General features: G+C 42.0%; 1 long non-coding RNA gene across 1 annotated transcript; it reads left to right on the top strand.

Annotated features, from left to right (window-relative positions):
• The first annotated feature begins 3,893 nt into the window (after positions 1-3,893).
• LOC139037008 (uncharacterized) lies at positions 3,894-11,691 on the top strand. Its single transcript, XR_011489781.1, has 2 exons — positions 3,894-4,444; positions 10,729-11,691. It is a non-coding gene; the product is annotated as an uncharacterized lncRNA (long non-coding RNA).
• The last annotated feature ends 5,899 nt before the right edge of the window (positions 11,692-17,590 follow it).

Below are 17,590 nucleotides of genomic sequence, written 5' to 3' on the forward strand. Positions count from 1 at the left end.
CTGTCGCTCAAGGTAACTGTCCATGGGACTTCCCAGGCAAGAATACTGGAGTGGGTTGCCATTTCCTATTCCAGGGGATCTTCCCAACACAGGGATTGAACCCAGGCGTCCTGCACTGCAGGCAGATTCTTTACCATATCCAGGGAAGCCCTAGATATTTCAAATGATTCCAGATTTTTTATATTATGAATGACACTCAACACAGATGTTCCTGCAAATCTATCTTTGCACAGCCTCGTGTAGATTTCTAAAGGCTGTGCTCCTAGCTGGAGAAACTGCTGGGGCCAAAGCCTCGCTCATACACCTATTTTGAAGGACTAGCATCAAACTGCTTTCCCCTAAGTCTGTACCAACATCAACTCTAATGAATAGTGAATGCAAGTGCCTGTTTTCCCAAACCCTCGCCAGTGCTAGGTGCCATCCAGGTGTTTCATTTCTGCCAACATGTTAGGTAAGAAATGGTAACTCGCTTCTTTTGGCATGCCTTCATGCCCCTCATGAGTATTAGCGAAGTATAGTGGTGGTTTGTATTTCTGCTTTCAGGATGAAGTATTTTGGTGAGTGTAGAGCAACTGTTTAGGGAATGGGTGATCCTAAGGGATGTCCATGTCACAAAAACACTCAAAGGACAGCGTCTCACCCACCACGGAGCCTGCGTCTGGTGGCCACACGTTCATGCTGCCTGGAGGAGGGTCCAGGATGGCCACATCTTCCTTTTGGGCTTGTGACTTCTTTTAACAAATAATTATTAAATGCTAACTGTGTACCAAGCACTGGTTAGGTACTGGGGATACAGAGGAGAGAGAGACTAAGACAGGGCCACTTCTGCACTCCGCTAAAAGACAGTGGTTTGTTCAAGCTTCAGATAGCACTGTGATGGATCCTTCCCCATGCCACGCAGGGCGCAGGTCCCTGACTGCCTGAATATTCAACCTGATCTCATTCCCCAGGCCACGTGACCAGCCGGAGTAAGGGCATGTGACATCATTCTGCCCAACGAGGTGTTCAGGGATACTGGACAGGGGGCTGTGGAGAACATTTTCTTTGTGTCTAAAGAGGGACACAAGTCTGGACCCTTGCCGTCAGGAGCCGCTGCCAGCATCTCGGCACCAGGAGGTCAGCCAGGCCCAGAGGACGAGCTGATCACCGGAGGCTGGGAGAGAGGAGAGATGGGGGCTCTCTGGACCCTGGATGTTCTTTCTGAGCCACTGGACTAACCCATATAGACTTCTTCAGTTTATTGTGATGACAACAAAAGCAATCCTTCCCGATTAACCACGGTATATCAAGTCTCCTGTTACTTGCAGCTGAAAACATGCTTTTTATCACTGAACCTTCAACCAGCGAGGCAAGGGTCCACACGACAGACACAGACTCTGAGGATAAAGAGGACTTAGCCCCAACAGGAGTGTTCCAGGCATCCAGAGTTGCACGTACCTACATGTGATACGCTTTATGACTGAGAAGACACTGAATTCAGTTGGTGTGAGGAGTGCTAAGAGATGAGGAGGGAGACAGGATGGGGCTGGCAGGCAGGGTTTTGTGGACCATCATCAAAATCTTGAACTGCATCCTGAGGATATCAGTGAGCCACCAAAGTCTGAAAATGGGTTGAAATGGTCTTTGGATTGGCTGGCGTGGGAAAGAGAGCCTGGAGGGCGAGGAGCAAAGGCCGTGGGGCCGGTGGAAAGCTGCTCTACGAACTTTTTGCCTTGAATTTCCCTGGCTTCCTCCTCAGGGTGGTGGTGGCCTCTTTCACTTCCTGTGCTCAAGTTCCAGGAAAATAACTCAAAAACTCTGAAAGTCGAACATTACCTTCTGGGTGCCAGGCTCTGCCAGGAGACCCAATCCTGGTCCTCCAGACACCAAAGACCAATAGAAGGAACCCAAGTGTCCACTGAAAGGTAAATAAAGTATGCTGTATACATAGAAAGGGACACCATTCAGCCTTAAAAAAAAAAAGGAGGAAATTTTGACACCTCATACAGCATGGTAAAACCTTGAAGATATGCTGAGCAAAACAGGTCAGTCACAAAAGGATAAATACTATGTGATTCCCCGATATAGGTTCCCAGGGTAGTCAAATTTATAGATACACAATAGTGGAATAGTGGTTGCCAGTGGACCTGGGCGTGAAGGAGGAACGGGAAGTCAATGTTTAATAGGTACGGTTTCAGTTTGGGAAAATGAAAAAATTCTGGAAATAGTTGATAGTGATGGATGCACACTGTGAATGTACTCAATGCCAGTGAACAGTACACTTAGCAGGTAAAAATGGTAATTTTTATGCTATGTATATTTTACCATAAAAAAGAAAGAAATTACGCCATTTGCAGTAACATGGGTGGGCCCAGAGATTATCATACTAAGTAAGTCAGATAGAAAGACAAACATCACGTGATACCATTTATATGTGGAATCTAGAATACGATATTTATACAAATGAACTTGTTGACAAAACAGGAATAGACTTACAGACACAGAAGAAAAACTTTACGGTTATCAAAGGGGAAACTGGGCAGGGGACAAACAAGGAGTTTGGTATTAACAGATAGGGAATACGAAATAGATAAACAACAAGGGTCTACTATATAGTGCAGGGAACTTGGCTTTTGTTAAACGATTATGAGACAATTATATAATCAAACAAATGTTTGATCCCTTGAGGAACAATAGGATTGTCTTCATCTTGTTTTGTTTTGTTTTGTTGCTTCCATAGTAAGCAAACAATACCCTTTTACAAGTTTCTTTATGCTCTGATGAGAAAGTGTCTTGATGGACACCTCAAAGTAGAATTGGTAGGTCACATTTTAATGAACATCTTTTTACTTTTGCAGGTATTGCAAAATCTTCTCTAAGGAAGCTGTACCCTTCTTATACCCACCAGCAAATATTATTCACTTTTTTTGCTAAATTTTTTTAACATCATTTTTGCTAAATTGATGGTTTTATGTCTTTATATTTTATTATATAAATAAAAATTTAACATTTTTATCTGTTAAATTCTGTGAACTGCCAACTCAAATACTTTGCTTATTTTTCTGTTGACTTTTTAGAAAATTCACTGGGAGGTGGAGTTCATATATTCTGGACCCAAGTGGTCAGTTTTATGAGTTCTAAATATTTTGTCCCCATCTGTGGCACATCTTCTACTCGATATATTATGTCTTTGGTCACATAAAGGGTTGGGTTTTTTATATAAATATAATTTCAGTGTAGTCATACAGACGTGAAGGCATTTCTACTATGTTATCTTCTTTTAAAAGAGTCTTAAATCTGTCTGGAATTTATAACTATATGTGGTGTGAGGCAGCAACTTTCACATTTTTCCATACAGATAGCCATCTTCCCCTACAGAATATATTAAATTGTCCATCTTTTCCTCACTGATTTGTGGGGCTTCTCTGGTTTTTCTATATTTCCATACTTACTTAGATCTATTCCTAGGTTCTCAGTCCTACTGATCTGTCTACCTCTGCCCCTCCAAAACACACTGCTTAACAATTATTGATTTAGTAAAGAGAAATCACTCCACTTTTCTCCCCAATTGTTTGCTCTTCTAGGCTAAATGTTCTTCAATATGAAAAATTTCCCCAATGTGACAGCAGAGATTTATTTCTAGAGGAAAAAATATTATCAGCCCACACCAAAAAAAGCCCTTTTCTTTTGTATCAGAGTGTCAAAAAGTGGTCTCACAACAGAGCTGTTAGGCACAGAGGCTTTGAAACCAGGTTACAGATTTCAGTTCCTGGCTCTGTTCCTTTCTAGTTCTCTGACCTTGAACTTAACGTGTGTATGCCCCTGTTTCCATATCTTAAAATGGGGATGAAAAATAGAATACACCACACAGAGCCATTATAAGGGTTAAACTAGTTACCATGTACAAAGAACTTTTTACCTACTATTAGGTAATTTGTAAACACAGAATTAGTGTGCCTAAGGGCTTATGTTCTGATGTCAGCCTGCCCGGAATAGAACAGCCCTCATCATTCATTTATTAAAACAACAACAACAAAAAAAAACAAGCAAATTCTTTTGTGAAGTATGTCACAGAAGAGGCTATGAAGTTAAGGTACAGTATATCCTCTATCCAAGAATTATAAAGGGCTTCCCAGGTGGTGCAGTGGTGAAGAATCTGCCTGCCAATGCAGGAGACACAAGAGACACGGTTCGATCCCTGGGTCGGAAAGATCCCCTGGAGGTTTCCTAAATCCCCTGCCATTTCCTAAATGGCAACCCACTGTATTCTTGCCTGGGGAACCCCATGGACAGAGGAGCCTGGTGGGCTGCAGTCCAAGGGGCTGCAAAGAGCTGGACACAGAGCACCTGAGCGCACAGTTACAAAGCAAATACCCATGTGATCACCATCCAGCAAGGAAACTGAGCATTGTCAACAAGCAGAAGCCCCACCTGTTCCCTAATCACCCTGCTCACCACCAGCCAGGTGAGTACCGTGAAGACTCTCAGTATAATCAAAATGCCAGTCACTCTACTTACCCTCTTATCCCTATCGATCTTTTTGCATTAAAACCTACTTTGTCTGCTATATATGCAACCACACTACTACTCTTTTTATTGAGATTTTACTTGACATGTTGTGTAAGTTTAAGGTGTAAAACATATTGCTTTGATACATGCATGCTGCAATATGACTGCCATGGTAGCTAATATATCTAGCATGACACGTGATTATCATTCTTCTTTGTGTTTGGAACAATTAAGATCTAGTCTCTTGCTTTCTTTGTGGCTCAGCTGGTAAAGAATCCGCCTGCAATGTGAGAGACCTGGGTTCGATCACTGGGTTGGGAAGATCCCCTACAGAAGGGAAAGGCTACCCACGCCAGAATTCTGGCCTGGAGAATTCCATGGACTGAATAGTCCCTGGGGTCACAAAGAGTCAGACACGACTGAGCAACTTTCACTTTCACTAGTCTCTTAGCAAACTTTAATATCTATAATATAGTCTTGTCCACTCTTTACCTTTTAGGGTTTAATATTTACAAGGACAAGTTTTTTATTCTCGTTTTTTAGTATGACTTTACGTTTTAGACATCTCTTGTTAAACAGCCCATATCTTAATTTTTTAAATCTAATCTGAAATCTTTTACCTAAAGTAATTGGCCTATTAATTTTAATGCATTTACTGATATATTTGAGTTTAAGTCTACCATCCTTTTTTTGTTCTTTTTATTTAGCCTACTTGTTATGTTTCTTTTTAATTTTTCTTCTTTTTTCCCCCTGGATGTTTTGAACAGTTTATGGTTCCATTTCCCTTCTCCACAATTAGTATCAGGCATTCCTTATGCACTCCTCAGACTCTCTGAGTTGTTATCCTAGAAATTGCTACATGCATCCAAAATTTGCCAGGACCCAGTGTAAATTCATATCAGATCCTCTTTCTAGACCATGAAAGAAGCTTAGACCTCGTTAACTCAATTTATTCAATGTTTCAATTACATGCTATTTTTGTGGTGTGTGTTTTTATTCTTTTTATTTGATTCGTTTTATTACAATAAAATGTAATTTTAAGCATACATTAGGCATTGTTATATTATCTTTATACATAATCACTGTTCATTTTGATTTATCTCTTCTTTACTGTTTTCTTTTTCATTCCTTCTTGTATCTCTAACCTTCCACTTATAATCATCTTTCTTTGGCCCGAAATTCCTTTAGGATTTCCTTGATGGCAGAGGGTTTTGTCTGAACAATCTTTATTTTGGCTTTATTCTTTTTGAACATTTTATTAAGAAAAATTTAGGCATAAACAATAGAAAAGAAACTAGTATAAAGAACATCTCTACCCATCACAAGTTTCATCAACTCAAGAAAAATCCTATTTTCTTCATCTCCACCCCCTGCCATGTCCTCTTAAATTACTTAGAGGCAAACACAAGACATCACACTATTTCGCCTGTAAATATTTTACATATATATCTTTTAAAATATTTATTTATTTACCTGGCTTGCATGGTCTTTGCTGTAGCATGCGGGATCTAGTTCCCTGAAGTGAAGTCGCTCAGTTGTGTCCGACTCTTTGCGACCCCACGGACTATAGCCTACCAGGCTCCTCGGTCCATGGGATTTTCCAGGCAAGAGTACTGGAGTGGGTTGCCACTTCCTTCTCCAGGGGATCTTCCCGACCCAGGGATAGAACCCCGGTCTCCTGTATTAGGAGTGCAGAGTCTTAGCCACTGGACCATGAGGGAAGCCGTGTTATACATATATCTTACCAGGAGACTTTCTATTCTTTTTAATTAGTATTTATTTATTCATTGGCCACATCATGCAGCATGTGGGATCTTAGTTCCCAGATCAGAGATAGAACCTGCACCCCTTGGACTGGAAGCACAGATGGAGTCTTAACAAATAACCAACAGGGAAGTCCCCAGGACTCTCTTTTTAAACACAATCACCTTATCTACTCCCAAAATGTCACTGATGGATATCGACTAAACTTGGGGTGGTCATTTTGCAGTATACACACATATCAAATCACTGTGTTCTACACCTTTAACTAATACAATGCTACATGTCTATTCTATCTCAACAAAACCAGAAAAAGAAAACAGGGGAAAATATCAGTAAAAATTCCTTACATCATCATGTATCTTGTCAATGTGCACATGTCCCCAGCTGTCCTATTCGTTTTTGTTTTTACCGTTTATCTGTTTAAACTGGTGATTAAAGAAGTTCTTCATATTATTATTGGCCAATTTGTCACCTCAGGGTCTTCTATACATTTCCTCCTCCATCTTTCTCTTTCTTGCATTTTGTGGCTGTTGTTATTGAAGAAACAGTCTGGATTTTGCTAATTGCACCTCTGTTCTGTCATTTAACACATTTCTCTATTCTCTGTATTTCCTGTCACTGGATCTGGAGACTTAGTCAAACTCAGGTTCAATTATTTGGCAAGACTGCTTCACAGGTGAGCTTGTGTTCTTCCGTCAGGAAGCACATAATGTCCGTGGTTTCTCTTGGACACATAACTAGGGACTGAGGGTCACTGCCTACATCCATGAATTTATTAGAGGTTGAAGAATGGTGACATTCTAATGCTAGTCCTACTTCACTAATTAGCTGGAATACTTATATGAAGAAAAACATTTCCTCATCAATCATTGGGCTTCCCTGATAGCTCAGTTGGCAAAGAATCCGCCTGCAATGCAGGAGATCCCAGTTCAGTTCCAGGGTTGGGAAGATCCCCTGGAGAAGGGAAAGGCTACCCCCTCTAGTATTCTGGCCTGGAGACTTCCATGGACTGTGAAGTCCATGGGGGTTACAAAGAGTCGGACAGACTGAGAGACTTTCACTTTCACATCAATCATTTGTTAATCCTGAAGGCAAAATAATTGATTTCCCTCCATTATTTAGCATTTCCAAAATAAGTTAATCCCTTACTATCTCCCAAAGGTGATTCATGAGATTTTTTCTATCCTTATAGATTTATGTATAGTCCATGGGGTCGCAAAGAGTCCATGGGTTTGCAAAGAGTCAAACACGACTGAGCAACTTTCACTCACTCACATAGATTTATGCAATTAAACACATTTGATGTGCTTCAAACCACTGCAGTTATAATACATAGTGATGCACCAATTGTTCCATCTATGGTCAGTATGAGCCTAAATAAATGGCCACCAGGGTCCTTTTGAGTTCTTTTCTCCTCCTTCTTCCCGTCTTTCCCCCCTCCCATCCCCCATCTCCTCCTTCTTCCCACTCTTTGCAAACCCATGGATTGTAGCCCACCAGGCTCCTCCTCCGTCCATGGGATATTCCAGACAAGAATACTGGAGTGGGTGGCCATTTCCTTCTCCAGGGGATCTTCCCGACCCAGAGATCGAACCCAGGTCTCCCGCATTGCAGGCAGACTCTTAACTATCTGAGCTACCAGGGAGTTACCCTAGTAGTCCTTAATAGCTTTTATGCTTTCTGGTGAGAAAAGATATTCCCGCCCCCCAGTCCTACATTTTTCAGAAGTCCCATGGTAACTTTCAGCGGCCAGTAGTATTTAAAGACCACAATCTGGGCAGCAGGGACGCTGCTTACAACTGGGCTAGTCATTGTTTCTGGACTTTTCTGTGGACAGACTTAGGAAATCTGTTCTTATTTTTGAGATTAAAAAATATCACAAGAAGAAAAATACTGTGAGTTGATGTTCATATTTCCAATTCAAATTTGGGGGTACAGGTTTTCATTTAATCTCATCAAGCATGTTCTCTCATCAGAGATCATGGTCCTCCACGACATCAGCATATTTATTCACTTGCTTTATCCCACACGTGGCCAGGACCGGGGTGAGGCGGGTGAGACACAGACGGTGTAAAATTTAAGGCGGCCTCACTCTCAGGGTTGTGTAGCTGATGGGTGCCTCCTTCTATGGTCAGCCCTAAGGGTCTCACTAACCTCACCCATGGTTCTGGGCCTGATTCCATTCTATACACACAACAGTCTCAGAGTAACAATACCAGCATTAGCACCAACAATATGACTAGTAGAAACAGTCTAAGGCGCTGTTGTTGTTCTGGCAGTTCTTTATTCCTTGGCTGTGTTCTATTCAGGATGTGTAGGAAATTACTACGCTTAAAATGCTTAGAATAATTTCTTTCTGTACCAGTGGATCACTTTGACACACAGTTGGGCTCATCTGTTTTATTTTACTTTTAATTGGAAGGATTAGTTCTTAAATTTCTTTCTGTTCTATAATTATATAAGAGATTTACAAGATAAGTCAAATTTACAAGATAAAGTTGTTCGAAGATGTCTAACTTCCATCCACATCTCTGTTCCTCCTGCCCACATGTAATCTTTTTTTAAAAATACACAGTCTTCCCTTTTTTGTAATATAAACACATACACGCACATATGTGTGTTTCTCACAATTTCAGATAAGAGGTAGCATGCCATACTTACTTTTTGTACTTAACACACCTTAGGAACCATTCCAGAGTAGCATGTAGAGATATTCTTCATTCCTTCTTACAGTTGCTCAGGCTTCATTTGTGGATGTGTCATGATTTATTCAACCAGTTTCCAATGGATGAATTTGGGTTATTTCCAGTCTTTGCTAATACATATAGTATTGCAATAATCTAGTGCTTTTGTCTTTCTGTATTTTTAACTTTGCTTGAAGAATATTCTTCAATATTCTCGAGGGATGTTTTCACTGAGGGTATAATTGTAGCTTGACATTTAATTTCCTTCATCACAGTGAAGAAGTAACTAAAATATCTTCTGGTACAATTACTGCTAACAAGCCAACACTCAGTCTAAACGGCTCCTTTGAAGGTAATCCTTTTTGCCTTTGGCAGCTTTTAATAAACGTTTCTCTTTTTCAGTGGCTTTCTGCAGTTTTACTATAATATATCTGAGTAGAGATTTCTTTACATTTATCTTGCTTGAGATTATTTTGACTCTTGAGATCTGTAGATGGGTATCTTCCTTCAATTCTGAAAAATCCTCAATCATTGTCTCTTCTAACATTGCCTCTTACTCTCTTTTTCTTATATTTTATCTCTGATGAAATACAGGTTGAATCTTCCAGCTGCATCCTTTAATATTTCTTATCATTACTTCTATAATTTTCATTTTTCCTTGCTAAAGTTTTCATATTTTTTTATGACTTGTTTTGAGTTCACAAATTCTGATGTGGTTAATCTACAATTAAACCACTTATTGAGTTATTCAATTTTAGTTACTGTATTTTTCTTCCTCCCTAAAATTCTATTTGGTTCTTTTCCAAATATTCTATAATACTTTTAGAGTTTTTACCTGGAGTTGGAAGTGGCAACACACTCCAGTATTATTGCCTGGAAAATTCCATGGACAGAGGAGCCTGGTGGGCTACAGTCCATGGGGTCACAAAGAGTCAGGCATAACTGAGGACATACATAGTTTTTTTTATTTTTCACAGATATTTTCAAGCCCACATTTCATTTCTTTAAGCACAGCAAGCATCAGTATTTTACTCTCTGAGTCTAATGATATCAACATCTCAAGTCTTTAGGAAATCTGTTTCTATTGGTTTTCACTCATCATTTCACATTTCCTTATGCATTTGGTTATCTTGGGTATTAGAAAAATTAGTTATAGAAATAACTGGAGAATAATAGGGCAGTGCTCTTCTTCATAAGAGAATTTTTTTCCAGAAAATATTTTCGCTTACTTCACAGAGCACCTGGAGGTACAGATAATCTGACATTGCAGCAGCTTCAGTCGTGTCCGACTCTGTGCGACCCCATAGACGGCAGCCCACCAGGCAAGAACACTGGAGTGGGCTGCCATTGCCTTCTCCGAATCGGACATCACCCTAACTGAATTCAAGGGTGGTGATTTCCCAGGGCCACCTGCTAAAGCAAATCTGAGTTGCAAGGCTGCTCAGACTAGTTTCTTTCTTGCTTACCCTTATCCTGACGCAGTAGATATTTGAGGTTCCAACTTGCAAGAAAAGAGTTACCAGTTTTGTAACTGATTCTGCTAGAATAACAAATGACCTCATTGTGAAGATAATTTTGAGTGCTGAGTTGATAATAATTCTTTGACTTTTCACCTTCTAGATTTTGGCTCAATACTTCATCCTTGTCTTGTCAACTTTTTAATACTTTTAACAAAATGAATTTGAATTTCACTCAGCTTTTTTTAAATTGTCACCAGTAGGAGGGTGTATCCAAATTATTTAGCTTGCCATTAACAACAATGGAAGTTTATCTGTATTCTCATAAATTCTAGAGATAGGTGTCTACAAGCCAAGGAACTCCAAGGATTTCCGAAGGTCACCAGAAACCAGGAGAGAGGCATGGAATGGACTCTTCCTTCAGAGCCTTCAGAAAGAACCAACCCTGTCCACACATTAATCCAGTAGCCGGGGGACTCCACTACACCTGGCTACCGCAGGAAGCCGGCCATCCGTGTGATCCTCGCTCTAGAGGTGTGCATCTTGAGTGATACCTCGTCCTCTTTTTGCCTTTTGGAACCTCATAATGGCCATTGCACAAATCCGTAGTGAACACCTGCCATTTGCCATGTGTTGTTCCCAGTGCCGGGGACACACCACCGTGAATAATGAAGACAAAAATCTCTGCCTTCCTGAAGCTTTCGTTCTAGTCAATTTCACTTCAGTATCTTGGTACTTTGGCTCCTTCAAATCCCCCCCTGTTATAACGACCCTAGACATTCCCTGGAGGAAGACTAAGAGAGATCTGGGGTGATCATTTAATAAATGAAGAAACACTGAATGCTGTGACACAGCTAGCTCCAGAGGAAACAAGGGGAGTGAATTATCCTCAGGATCTCATTCTTTCAATGAGAATTTAAGGACAGCTGACTCAACACTCACTGAAACCACTTTAAGCTCCTCCACCTTTTCCCCTTCATTAGATGTTTCTCTTTTCTTTCCTGATCTGGGAGCTCGCTTTTATATCAACTGCAATCAAACTGTTCCACTCCAGTCCACTGCAGGGACTGAAGGCAGACCAAAGTAATATTTTAGACTATTAATAACATGGAGATTGTATTGGATTAAGCATTATTGCTTTGCAAACTATTATCGCATATACCAAGGTTTCTTTTCCAGCATATATATCAAAACCAACCAAAGAACAAGGCATCTACGTTTATTTTTAAAAACCTCCATGATGTATGCATATGGAATCCATAAATGGAACACTCACACATTAAACCTACCACTCAGAATCATTTTGTGCATAGAACATGTATAGCAATTACTTAGTGCCCGGGATAAATAGTGTTGGATTATCTTGCAGAATCTGTGTCCACACCCGTGTATTTATTTGACACTGGCTGTGTCTCGTTCCAGGTCACATTGTAGAGTCTTTTCTCTGAGCTATTGGATCTCAAAGTCCAGTGTCATCTAGATCAGTTTAGGCGGGTGCTTTAAAAGATACAAGTTCTCCCTAGAGGCTGTGATTTGGTATACTTGAGGTTCTGCATTAACCAGCTCTCAAAGTGATTCTGATGCAAAGAACCCTAACCCTGCTGCTGGGTGTTCTCCTCAGTCCTGGCTTGTTGCTTGGGTCACATGTGACCTTTTCCTTTTAATTTACATCTGGTCTGTACCTGGCCTTTTTGGTTAACCTAATACAGAAGCTCTTTACTTGGCGCCTGTCAGTGACAGCAGCTCCCCTATACCCCAGGGTATACTCCTAGTCTGTGGAGTTTAGCCCTAACACCTACTATTACCAGGAGAGTCCAGACCTCCTGGGAGGCGTGAGACTGTCTCCCCAGAAAGGTCTCTCTGGTCACCTGCAGGACTGCAAGCCAAGCACAGCTGTCAGTTTGAGATGGGTTCTAAGGTCACTCCTGGTATCGGCATAAATCACCAGAAACACCCTGGGCTAAGTAGCTTCAGTCGTGTCCGACTCTGAGACCCTATGTACGGTAGCCTGCCAGGCTCCTCTGTGCATGGGAGTCTCCGGGCAAGAATACTGGAGTGGGTTGCCATTTCCTTCTCCAACCGTATAAATTTCAAAACCAAGTATTAGGAATATAAATAACTTCATTTTCCTGACAACTGCTTACTACCCAGAGTCCTTCTGTGCGGGTTTCCAGAAGTCTCGAGCTATTTCCATGGGACTGGGAATATGAACACTGAGGTGAAGGGCCGTGGGGAAGCCAAGTCACAAAGGTAGAATGAGCTTGTGGGAATTTGAAAATAGGCCCATTTCTTTGAACAATCAAGCATACCCTCACTCTTCATAGCTGAGGACGCTCTGTTGCAAAACTCTGGGGAAAAGTCAATGAATGCATGAATAAGAAAGCAAAGGGTTGCAGCCATTCATACATGCCCCAAGGACTTATTGAGTGCCTACTATGTGTCAGGTTGGCCCAGGAGATACCACGGTAACAAAACCAGGCATGATGTCTGTTTTCACGAGTCTCAGAGTCTACCAGGGTAGACAGACGTGAACTACCTAATCAAATAAACAAACAGTGATCAATGTTCACAAGTAGACATTTGACAACTGGTCAAAGTCATGGACCCTCGGGCAGGGGGCTAACCGTCAGGAGCGATGATGAGGAATATGACACGGAGCTGCTATATTTGCCACCATATCTCAGATGGTCCAGAAAATAATAAGCATACTGATGTATGTGTGTGTATATATATGGATAGATAAATCAATGAATAACATGATAAAGCAAAGGATGTAAAATGTGAACATTTGGGGAATCAGGGTTAAGGATGTACAGAAGTTCTTTGTACTATTTTTTCAACATTCCCCCCCCACCCCGACCAAATCTGAAATTATTTAAAAATTAAAAGCTTTCCAAAAACTCAAGAAAAACTTCAACGCCTCCCCCATGCCTGTTTTGGGGTAGAGGGTGCAGAGGGGAGGGGAAGGAGAGAGACCTGAGACCAGATCTTAGAACTGGCACACCAACCCAGGGGCCGGGCCTCCATGCAGACAGTCATTTCCGGCTGGCAGGGAAGGGTGCTGACAGCGAGAAACATTATTTCTGGCCCGTTTCCAGCGCGGGTGGGAACAAGAAGAGGAAACAGTGAAAGCTCTGTGGGGCTGAGGAGCTAGTCCCTGAGGACTGGCGCCGGGAAACCAGGCGTGGGCAGGAGGTGGGGCCTGGCGGCATCTGTGGACCAGCAGGGCTTGCTGGGGACGGGAGACTCACTGCCCAAGGCTCCCCCACCACAGGGAGGGGGGACGGAGGGACTGGAAAGGACCGGGAAGAAGGGGAGTGGGGAGAACTAACACCTGCCAGGTCCTCCTCTCTGCCAAGCCTGGTTCTGGGTGGTTTAACCTATGCTACCTCGCTAATGCTCATAGAGAGTGTTGAGATAATCTCTGCTATTATCCCTCCTCCCATGGAGATGAGGAAACAGGTTTAGAGACATAAGGAGAGAGATTCTGTTTGGGGCCGTCTAGGGGAATAGATCTGCTAACTGACTTTTATGCTGAAAGCAACTTTAAAAGCTGGCCAAAATAATAATTTTTTTTTTACTTAATCAATGATCTCACAAGAAAGTATGGGACACTCAGAAGCCAAAAAATTAAGTGAAATCAGGAATCCAGAGTGATGGGCAGGGAAGGAGGCCGCCTTTCTCCTTGAGAGCATTCATTTTTCATGAATGACATTTTTCATGCCATACGAAGGCTAGCTTTGGTTCTCATGGGCTGATAGAGATGAGAAAAAAAGAGTGAATGCCCAGAGCCCACTCAAGATGAGGCATGGCTAGAAGACCCCAGCCTCACACGAAGCTTGAGCTCCAGTGGCAGCTCCACCAGGTCAGGGAGAAACTAAAGGCAGAACTTACCACGCACCATCCCCACTAAAGCCTAGAAAGAAATCTTAACACTGGGTGGAGGGGAAAAAGCACTTTCCAGGAGATAACATAAGCCCAAATGGACGGTAGGTGGTTTGGAAGCTTGGATTCACATTCCCTGGTGAAACTGAAATATCTCAAGCTGACGTTTTAAAGTATCCACCCAGAGATTTTTGGAATGAATGGAGAAACAGGAAGAAGCAAATTTTCTCTTTTCCTGGGTATTCAAAAGTGAAAAGGTAAACAGAAAAAAATAATGTGGACTCTAGGATATTAACCAAGGACTCAAAAATGTAGACTGGCAAATGCAAAGATTTCACACAGAAGTTGTGAAGATAAAGTACAGCAGAAATTGCTTGGTGGGGGCTGGGAGAGAGCGGAATAGCAAGCCAGCCCAGGTGTGGCCAATTTCCAAAAACTCCAGCAAAAATACTTTACATTTAGATGAGCGCTCATTTTAAAGAAGAGTTTCTCCAGATCACCAGCCCAGGCTGGATGCATGAGACAAGTGCTTGGGCCTGGTGCACTGGGAAGACCCAGAGGAATCGGGTGGAGAGGGAGGTGGGAGGGATCAGGATGGGGAATATATGTAAACCCATGGCTGATTCATGTCAATGTATGACAAAAACCACTACAATATTGTAAAGTAATTAGCCTCCGACTAATAAAAATAAATGAAAAAAAAAAGCTTAAATAAATAAATAAATAAAGAAGAGTTTCTCAACCTCAGCACTACTGACATTTGGGGTACACAGTTCTTTGTTGTACGGCTGATGTAAGATGTTCAGCAGCATCCCTGGGTTCTACTCACTAGATGACAGAGCATCGAGGCCCACGCCAAATTGTGGCAACCTGAAATGTTTCCAGACATTGCTAAATATCCCTTGAGGGGGAACACCACCTCTGGTTGAGAACCACTGGCCTGAAATAATAAACCTAGATCCCTTGTATTCAACACTAGCTGCATACAGATGTGAGAAGCACAGAGCAGACGGCGAAGACTCACTGTGGTCTGGTGGGAGGCGGAAGGAGGCAACTAACGCACTGAGAAAACAGTACAACAGCCCAGCGACGGCAACTCTTAGCAAGAGCGAGCCAAATTACCCTGCCGGAAAGAACCTTCTACAAGCAGCTGGGGGCCTGAGAATCTAAGTCATTCCAAGGGATGACTTTTTTTTAATGGAGTGAGCACAGGAACAATACAAAGACCCTTCACAAAAGGATGGGAAATGCCATTGAACCTATCGGTAAAGAACACTGGCCAGGACTTCCCTGGTGTTCCAGGGGTTAGGAGTCTGCCTGTCAATGCAGGGGACATGGGTTCGATCCCTGGCCCGGGAAGATTCCACAGCTGTGGGGCAACTAAACCTGTGTGCCACAACTAAGAGAGCAGCTCCTACTTGCCGAAACTAGAGGAAGCCCACGCACAGCAGCACACACCCAGTGCAACCAAAAATTAATTAATTTTTAACAGCCCTGTTAACTCTTAAAAAAAAAAAAAAAAAAGAATATTGGCCAGGAAAAAAAAAAGTTACCACAGAATAGATGAAAAAATTTGACCAAACATTGCTTTCTTAATTAACAGATCTTATATAACAACCATTCCAACCAGTCCAGTCCATTCTTCTCACAGAAACCAGAACCATTTTTTTTTTTTAATGCAAATCAGACCTTGTCACTCCACCAGGTCAGTTTCTCTAACCTAGGGCCCCCTCGAGCCTACAAAAGGAAGCATCTGAAGCCCCCATTTCTTCCTGGGGACCCTCCCTCTGCACGGGTCCTACCTGCTCACAATGCAGAAGGAAACTTGACACGGAGGGAAGCCTCAGAGACCTAAAGCCGGAGACCACGTGGGCTGGTGGCTGGGGGAGCAGGGAGGTGAAGGGCTTTCTGAGGTTCCAACAGTGGTTGTAGAGGTAGGCTTGAGCTCCGCACCTGCAATGTAGGTGCACTTAGCAATTTGAGTACATTAAGAACATCTGTGAAGGTCAAGAGTCTGACTTCTGGACAAAGGGTTTATGAATTGGGGAGTTCATTTAATTTTTTTCCCCTAGATTAATTTTTTTTAAGTGTATTTTTCATTGAAGTGTCAGGTCGGTTTATTTCTCTTCCTCTGTTTTTGTCTTGTTGCAACAAAAATTAAGAACGACAGACTAAAGGGTTTAAAATAAAAGACCAGTTATAGCTCAGTTCAGCCCAAGGAGACAGACCTTTTATTAGACAGACACTCCAGAGACATAGGAGCAGGCCAACCCCAAAGGAGTCGTCTGTTTTATGAATTAACAAACCTTAATAAAACCACTGCCTCTGTGAAGGAAGAACACAAAGCAGACATCTGATCAGGCAGTGAAGAGATGGCAAGACAATGGGAAGAGGGGAGATGAGAGCTGGCGGGACTGAGGGCAGAAGCATAAGGAAAAAACAAAATAATCTCAGAGATGAGGAGGCAGTCAGGAGGAGGACCTAGACACAGAAAGTAGAAACAGAGGGTGTAAACAGGGAAAGTGAATAGAATGAGACAAAATGTAGAAAGTGTTTTTTTTTTAACAAGAGAAAATGATAAATATAGGGAAAAGACTGGAGAGAGCCAACATACACATAATTGGAGTCTTTAGACAAGAAAAACAAAACAATAAAATACAAAAAATAGAACTAAAGGAAACTTTCTTGAAATAAAAGATCTAAATTTATGTAAATGATACTATATGTGCCACAGAAAGTTCACACAGAACAGAAAATTCCAAGACTCCCTTGATAAGATTATTGGACTTTAAAGATAAAGAAAATATCCTGTGAGCAGATAGCCCCCCCCCTCAGAACAACACTCATTAAAGGATAAAATCAGGCTAGCCCCAGCAATTTTCAGTGCCAAAACAGTGGCACAATACTCATGGGATATTTAAGGGAAAACGTGTATGCCAAGGATTTTATATGCTGTCAAGCTGTTCCTCAAGTATAAAAGCTCCAAACATTTTTGAGACATGCAAGAACCCAGCGAGTACTGTTCCCATGATCCCTTTTTGAGAGAAATAGCAGAGGACAAGCTGCAGACCACCAAGTGGCGACTGGGGAAACCACAGCGAGAGGAGGGCCGGGGCGAGCGTTGAGTATGTTCAGATGCAGAGCAGCGACAACGAGAAATGTGGACCTCTGAGTGTAAACTCATACATGCCATGACAACGTGGAAATGACACATCCAATAAAAAATGGGGAGGAGGAGAGAGAAGATGAGAACAGAGTATGCCCTCTGATGGTCCTGTCTATCTGTAAGAGCTGGGAGTTAAAGACCATCAC

This window comes from Odocoileus virginianus, chromosome 10 (assembly GCF_023699985.2).
Source record: "Odocoileus virginianus isolate 20LAN1187 ecotype Illinois chromosome 10, Ovbor_1.2, whole genome shotgun sequence".
NCBI lineage: Eukaryota > Metazoa > Chordata > Mammalia > Artiodactyla > Cervidae > Odocoileus > Odocoileus virginianus.